We start from the raw sequence: 8843 nt of genomic DNA on the forward strand, positions 1-8843 counted from the left end.
TTTGCCCGGTTTTGGTATTAGGGTGATGTTAGCTTCATAGAATGAGTTTGGGAGTATCCCCTCCTCCTCTATTTTTTGGAAAAGTTTAAGGAGAATGGGTATTATGTCTTCCCTGTATGTCTGATAAAATTCCGAGGTAAATCCATCTGGCCCGGGGGTTTTGTTCTTTGGTAGTTTTTTTATTACCGCTTCAATTTCGTTGCTGGTAATTGGTCTGTTTAGATTTTCTGTTTCTTCCTGGGTCAATCTTGGAAGGTTGTATTTTTCTAGGAAGTTGTCCATTTCTCCTAGGTTTCCCAGCTTGTTAGCATATAGGTTTTCATAGTATTCTCCAATAATTCTTTGCATTTCCATGGGGTCTGTCGTGATTTTTCCTTTCTTGTTTCTGATACTGCTGATTTGTGTTGACTCTCTTTTCTTCTTAATAAGTCTGGCTAGAGGCTTATCTATTTTGTTTATTTTCTCGAAGAACCAGCTCTTGGTTTCATTGATTTTTGCTATTGTTTTATTCTTCTCAATTTTATTTATTTCTTCTCTGATCTTTATTATGTCCCTCTTTCTGCTCACCTGAGGCCTCATCTGTTCTTCTTTTTCCAATTTCGATAATTGTGACATTAGACCATTCATTTGGGATTGCTCTTCCTTTTTTAAATATGCTTGGATTGCTATATACTTTCCTCTTAAGACTGCTTTTGCTGTGTCCCACAGAAGTTGGGGCTTAGTGTTGTTGTTGTCATTTGTTTCCATATATTGCTGGATCTCCATTTTGATTTAGTCATTGATCCATTGATTATTTAGGAGCGTGTTGTTAAGCCTCCATGTGTTTATGAGCCTCTTTGCTTTCTTTGTACAGTTCATTTCTAGTTTTATGCCTTTGTGGTCTGAAAAGTTGGTTGGTAGGATTTCAATCTTTTGGAATTTACTGAGGCTCTTTTTGTGGCCTAGTATGTGGTCTATTCTGGAGAATGTTCCATGTGCACTTGAGAAGAATGTATATCCCGTTACTTTTGGATGTAGAGTTCTATAGATGTCTATTAGGTCCATCTGCTCTACTCTGTTGTTCAGTGCTTCCATGTCCTTACTTATTTTTTGCCCGGTGGATCTTCCTTTGGGGTGAGTGGTGTGTTGAAGTCTCCTAGAATGAATGCATTGCAGTCTATATCCCCCTTTAGTTCTGTTAGTATTTGTTTCACATATGCTGGTGCTCCTGTGTTGGGTGCATATATATTTAGAATAGTTATTTCCTCTTGTTTGACTAAGCTCTTTATCATTATGTAGTGTCCTTCTTTATCTCTTGTTACTTTCTTTGTTTTGAAGTCTATTTTGTCTGATATTAGTACTGCAACCCCTGCTTTCTTCTCGCTGTTGTTTGCTTGAAATATGTTTTTCCATCCCTTGACTTTTAGTCTGTACATGTCTTTGGGTTTGAGGTGAGTTTCTTGTAAGCAGCATATAGATGGGTCTTGCTTTTTTATCCATTCTGTTACTCTGTGTCTTTTGACTGGTGCATTCAACCCATTAACATTTAGGGTGACTATTGAAAGATATGTACTTATTGCCATTGCAGGCTTTAAATTCGTGGTTACCAAAGGTTCAAGGTTAGCCTCTTTAGTATCTTACTGCCTAACTTAGCTCGCTTATTGAGCTGTTATATACACTGTCTGGAGATTCTTTTCTTCTCTCCCTTCTTGTTCCTCCTCCTCGATTCTTCATATGTTGGGTGTTTTGTGCTGTGCTCTTTCTAGGAGTGCTCCCATCTAGAGCAGTCCCTGTAAGATGTTCTGTAGAGGTGGTTTGTGGAAAGCAAATTCCCTCAGCTTTTGTTTGTCTGGGAATTGTTTAATCCCACCGTCATATTTGAATGATAGTCGTGCTGGATACAGTATCCTTGGTTCAAGGCCCTTCTGTTTCATTGTATTAAATATATCATGCCATTCTCTTCTGGCCTGTAGGGTTTCTGTGGAGAAATCTGATGTTAGCCTGATAGGTTTCCCTTTATAGGTGACCTGTTTCTCTCTAGCTGCCTTTAACACTCTTTCCTTGTCCTTGATCTTTGCCATTTTAATTATTATGTGTCTTGGTGTTGTCCTTCTTGGATCCTTTCTGTTGGGGGTTCTGTGTATTTCCGTGGTCTGTTCGATTATTTCCTCCCCCAGTTTTGGGAAGTTTTCAGCAATTATTTCTTCTAAGATACTTTCCATCTCTTTTCCTCTCTCTTCTTCTTCTGGGACCCCTATAATACGGATATTGTTCCTTTTGGATTGGTCACACAGTTCTCTTAATATTGTTTCATTCCTGGAGATCCTTTTGTCTCTGTCTCTGTCAGCTTCTATGCGTTCCTGTTCTCTGATTTCAATTCCATCAATGGCCTCTTGCATTCTATCCATTCTGCTTATAAACCCTTCCAGAGTTTGTTTCATTTCTGTGATCTCCTTTCTGGCATCTGTGATCTCCTTCCGGACTTCATCCCATTTCTCTTGCGTATTTCTCTGCATCTCTGTCAGCATGTTTATGATTCTTATTTTGAATTCTTTTTCAGGAAGACTGGTTAGGTCTGTCTCCTTCTCTGGTGTTGTCTCTGTGATCTTTGTCTGCCTGTAGCTTTGCCTTTTCATGGTGATAGGAATAGTCTGCAGAGCTGGGACAAGTGAAGGCTGGAAGGACTTCCTTTCTTGTTGGTTTGTGGCCCTCCTCTCCTGGGAGAATAGCGAGCTCTAGTTGCTTGTGCTGCGCAGCTGCGCGCAGACAGGGTTTCTGCTTCCTGCCCGGCTGCTATGGAGTTAATTTCTGCTGTTGCTGTGGGCGTGGCCTGGCTCGGGCAGCTACTCCAAAGTGGTGGAGTCGCGTTGGAGCAGGAGCTGCTGGGAGGCTATTTATCTCCGTAAGGGGCCTCCCTGCTCCCTGCAGCCCAGGGGTTAGGGTGCCCAGAGATCCCCGGATTCCCTACCTCTGGATTAAGTGACCCGCCCTACCCCTTTAAGACTTCCAAAAAGCACCCACCAAAACAAAACAACGACCACCAAAAAAAAAAAAAGAAAAAAAATTTTTAATTAAAAAAGAAAAAAAGTTTTTAATTAAAAAAAAAAAAGGTGGTCGCTCATTTTTCTTTATTCTCTGGTGCCAGGCTCAGGCCTCTGCTCACTGGTCTTTCTTCCCTCTTTCCCTAGTATTGGGGTCTCTATCCCTTTAAGACTTCCAAAAAGCGCTCCCCAAAACAAAACAGCAAAAAAGCAAAAAAAAAAAAATGGTCGCGCTCTTTTCTTTTGTCCTCTGGCGCCCAGCCTCCAGTGCCCGCTCACTGTTCTTGCTGCTCTGTTTTCCTCGTATCGAGGGCCCTGTGCTCTGGCCCGGATGGCTGGGGCCGGGTGTTCGGCTGTCCTGGGCTCCCTCTTCCTCCCGCTCTGCCTATTCTTCTCCCGCTGGTAGCTGGGAGGAGGGGCACTTGGCTCCCGCGGGGCCGGGGCTTGTATCTTACCCCCTTCGTGAGGCGCTGGGTTCTCTCAGGTGCGGATGTGGTCTGGATATTGTCCTGTGTCCTCTGGTCTTTATTCTAGGAAGGGTTGTCTTTGTTATATTTTCATAGATATATGTTGTTTTGGGAGGAGATTTCCGCTGCTCTACTCACGCCGCCATCTTCTGCCCCTCGGTCACAATGGTGAAATTTAAAAGCAGATTAGATGTAGTAGAAGAGAGGGTTAATGGAATACAAATTAGAGAAGAGGCATACAAAGAAGCTGAGGCACAGAGAGAAAAAATGACCTCTAGGAATGAAAGAATATTGAGAGAACTGTGTGACAAGTTAAAATGACATAATATTTGCATTATAGGGGTACCAGAAGAAGAAGAGAGAGAAAAAGGGATAGAAACTGTCTTTGAGGAGGTAATTGCTGAAAATTTCCCCAATCTGGGGAAGGAGATAGTCTCTCAGGCCACAGAGGTGCACAGATCCCCCAACACAGGAGACCCAAGGAAAACAACACCACAACATATAATAAAATGGCAAAGATCAAGTATAAGGACAGATTTTTAAAAGCAGCTACAGAGAGAAAAAGGATCACATACAAAGGAAAACTCATCAGGCTATCATCAGACTTCAACAAAACCTTATAGGCCAGAAGGGAGTGGTATTTTAAATTTAATACAATGAAACAGAAGGGCCTTGAACCAAGAATACTATACCTGACAAGATTATCATTTAAATTTGAAGGAGGGATTAAACAATTTTCAGATAAGCAAAAGCTGAGAGAATTTACCTCCCACAAACTACCTTTACAGTGTATTTTGGAGGGATTGCTATAGATGGAAGTGTTCCTAAGGCTAAATAGCTGCCACCAGGGGAAATAAAACAACAGTAAAGAAACTAGAATTAATTATTAAGCAGATGCAAAATCAAATCAAACTACCCACAAAGTCAATCAAGGGATAGACAAAGAGTACAGAGTATGATACCTAATGTATAAAGAATGGAGGAAGAAAAAAAAGAACCTTTAGGTTGTGTTTATAATAGCATACTAAGTGAGTAAAATTAGACTTTTAGATAGTAAGGGAATTACCCTTGAACCTTTGGTAAAACCATGAATCTAAAACCTACAATGGCAATAAGTACATACCTATTGATAATCACCCTAAATATAAATGGTCTGAATGCACCAATCAAAATACATTGAGTCACTGAATGGATAAAAAAAGAAGACCCAACTATATGCTGCCTACAAGAGACTCACTTCAAACCCAAAGACATACACAGACTACAAGTGAAGGAGGGATGGAAAAAGATATGTCATGCAACAAATAGGGGGAAAAGCAGGAGTTGCTATACTTGTATCAGACAAAATAGACTTCAAAACAAAGAAAGTAACAAGAGATAAAGAAGGACATTACATAATGATAAAGGGGTCAGTCCAACAAGAGGATATAACAATTATATATATATATATATATATATATATATATGTGTGTGTGTGTGTGTGTGTGTGTGTGTGTGTGTATATATATATACACCCAACACAGGAGCACCTACATATATGAAGCAAATACTAACAGAATTAAAGGGGGAAATATAATGCAATGCATTCATTTTAGGAGACTTCAACACATGACTCACTCCAAAGGACAGATCAACCAGACAGAAAATAAGAAGACAGAGGCACTGAACAATGTATTAGAACAGATGGACCTAACAGACATCTACAGAACACTCCATCCAAAAACAACAGGATACACATTCTTCTCAAGTGCATATGGAACATTTTCAAGAATAGATCATAGACTAGGCCACAAAAAGAGCCTTGCTAAATTCAAAAAGATTGAAATTGTATGAACCAGCTTCTCAGACCACAAAGGTAAGAAACTAGAATTACACAAAGAAAATGAAAAAGCCCACAAACACATGGAGACTTCACAACATGCTCCTAAATAATCAATGGATCAATGACCAAATAAAAACAGAGATCAAGCAATACATGGAGACAAATGACAACAATAATTCAAAACTGCACAATCTGTGGGATGCAGCAAAGGTCATGCTAAGAGGGAAGTATATTGCATTACAGGCCTACCTCAGGAAAGAAGAACAATCCCATATGAACAGTCTAAATCCATGTTTAATGAAACTAGAAAAAGAAGAACAAATTAAGCCCAAAGTCAGTAGAAGGAGGGACATAATAAAAATTAGAGCAAAAATAAATAAAATTGAGAAGAATAAAACAATATAAAGAATTAATTAAAGCAGGAGCTGGTTCTTCAAGAAAATAAACAAAACAAATAAACTCCCAGCCAAACTTAGCAAGAAAAAAGAGAATATACACACATAAACAGAATCAGAAATGAGAAAGGAAAAATCAATGAATCAATGAATAAATTAAAACAAAAATCAAGCAATACATGGAGACAAATGAAAACAAAACTTCAACAGTCCAAAATTTGTGGGATGCTGCAAAAGTGGTACCAAGAGGGACATACATAGCAATACTGGTCTACCTCAAGAAACAAGAACAATCTCAAACAGTCTAAACTCACAATTAAAGAAACTAGAAAAAGAAGAACAAATATAACCCAAAGGCAGTAGAAAGAGGGACTCAATATGGACCAGACATAAATAAAATAAAGAAGAATAGAACAATAGAAAAAAAATCAATGAAACCAAGAACTGGTTCTTTGAGAAAATAAGCAAAATAGATAAACCCCTAGCCAGACTTATCAAGAATAAAGGAAACAGCATCCAAATAAACAAAATCAGAAATGAAGGAATAGTCACAACAGATATCACAGAAATACAAAGAATTATTAGAGAATACTAGAAAAAATTATATGCCAATACATTGGACAACCTAGAAGAAATGGATAAATTCTTAGAAAAATTCAACCTTCCAAGATTCATGCATGAATAAACAGAAAATCTGAACAGACCAATTACCAGCAATTAAATCAAATTGGTAATTGAAAACCCCCAACACAAAATACCATATCCAGATGGCTTCACAGGCAAATTCTACCAAACATTTAAAGAGCATATACCCATCATTCTTAAAGCATTCCAAAAGTGGAAGAAAAAGGAGCACTTCCAAACTCATTCTATGAGGCCAACATTACCCTGACACCAAAACTAGACAAAGACACCACAAAAAAGAGAATTATAGGCCAATATTGTTGATGAACATAGATACAAAAATCCTCAACAAAATATTAGTAAACTAAATTGAAAAATACATCAAAAGGAACATACATCATGACCAAATTGGATTTATTCCAGTGATGCAAGGGTGGTACCATATTCCTAAATCAATCAGTGTGATACACCACATTAACAAAAAGAAAGATAAAAAACACATGATCATCTCAATAGATGCCAAAAAAAGCATTTGACAAAATTTAACATCCATTCATAATAAAAACTCTCAACAAAATGGGTATAGAGGGTATGTACCTCAACATAATAAAGGCCATATACAACAAACACAGATATCATAATATTTAATGGCTAAAAGCTGAAAGCTTTTCTTTTAAGATCAGAAAAAAGACAAGGATGTCCACTCTTATCACTCTTATTGAACATAGTACCAGAGATCCTAGCCACAGTAATCAGACAAGAGAAAGAGATAAAAAGCATCTATAGTTGGTAAGGAAGAAGTTAAACTGTCACTGTTTGCAGATAACATATTATACATAGAAAACCCTTAAGACTCCACAAAAAAACTGTCAGAACTAATAACTGAATTCAGCAGTGTTGCAGGATACAAAATTAATATACAGAAATCAGTTGAATTCCCATATACTAAGAACAAACTAGCAGAAAGAGAAATCAGGAAAACAATTCCATTTACAATTGCATCAAAAAGAATAATACCTAGGAATAAACCTAACCAAGGAGGTGAAATATCTGTACTCTGAAAACTATAGGACATTCATGAGAGAAATTAAAGAAGACATCAATAAATGGAAATCTATCCCATGTTCATGGATAGGAAGAATTAATATTGTCAAAATGGCAATCCTTCCCAAAGCAACTTACAGATTCAATGCAATCCCTATCAAAATACCAGTAGCATTTTTCAATGAACTGGAACAAATACTTCTAAAATTCATATGGAAACACAAAAGACTACAAATAGCCAAAGCAATCCTGAGAAAAAAGAATAAAGATGGGTTATTATGGTCCCTGACTTCAAGCTATACTACAAAGGTACAGTAATCAAAACAGTATGGTACTCATGCAAGAACAGTCCCATAGATCAATGGGACAGAATAGAGAGCCCAGATATAAACCCACACATAAATGGTTAATTAATATCTGATAAAGGAGCCATGAATATAGAATGGGGGAAAAACAGCCTCTTCAATAACTGGTGTTGGGGAAACAGGACAGCTACATGCAAGAGAATAAAACTGGATTACTGTCTATCTCTACACACAAAAAGTAAACTTGAAATTGATCAAAGACCTGAATGTAAGACATGAAACCATAAAACTCTCAGAAGAAAACATAGGCAAAATCTCTTGAATATAAGCATGAGCAATTTTTTCCTGGACACATCTCCTCAGGCAAAGGAACAAAATAAAAAATGAACAAGTGGGACTACATCAAACTAAAAACTTCTGTACAATAAAGGATACCATCAGTAGAATAAAAAGGCAACCTACATTATGGGAGAATATATTCATGAATTATTTATCCGATAAAGGGTTAATATCCAAAATATATAAAGGACTCACACACCTCAACACCAAAAGTCCAAATAACCCAATTAAAAAATGGGCAGAAGACCTGAACAGACATTTCCCCCACAAAAAACAAAGATGGCCAATAGACACATGGAAAGATGCTCCACATGATTAATCATCACAGAAATGCAAATCAAAACCACAGTGAGATATCACCTCACACCAGTTAGAATGGCCACCATCCAAAAGACAATAAATAGCAAGTGTTGACAAGAATGTGGAGAAATGGGAACACTCTTGCATTCTTGGTGGAAATGTAAATTGGTATAACTGTGGAAAGCAGTATGGAGGTTCCTCAAAAAAACTAAAAATAGAAATACCATTTGATCCAGCAATTCCACTTCTAAGAATTTACAAAAGAAAACAAGATCACTGATTTGGAAAGATATAAGTACCTCTATGTTATTTGCCACATTATTTACAATAGCCAAGATATGGAAGACATCTAAATGCCTATCAATAGATGAATGGGTAAAGAAGAAGTGGTACATATACATAATGAAATATTATTCAGCCACAAAAAAGAAATCCGGCCATTTGCAACAACTGGGATGTATCTAGAGGTATTATGCTCAGTGAAAAAGTCTGGTGAAGAAAGAAAAATAACATTATTTCACTTATAT

This window comes from Manis pentadactyla, chromosome 5 (genome assembly GCF_030020395.1).
Source record: "Manis pentadactyla isolate mManPen7 chromosome 5, mManPen7.hap1, whole genome shotgun sequence".
In the NCBI taxonomy this organism is placed as follows: Eukaryota; Metazoa; Chordata; class Mammalia; order Pholidota; family Manidae; genus Manis; species Manis pentadactyla.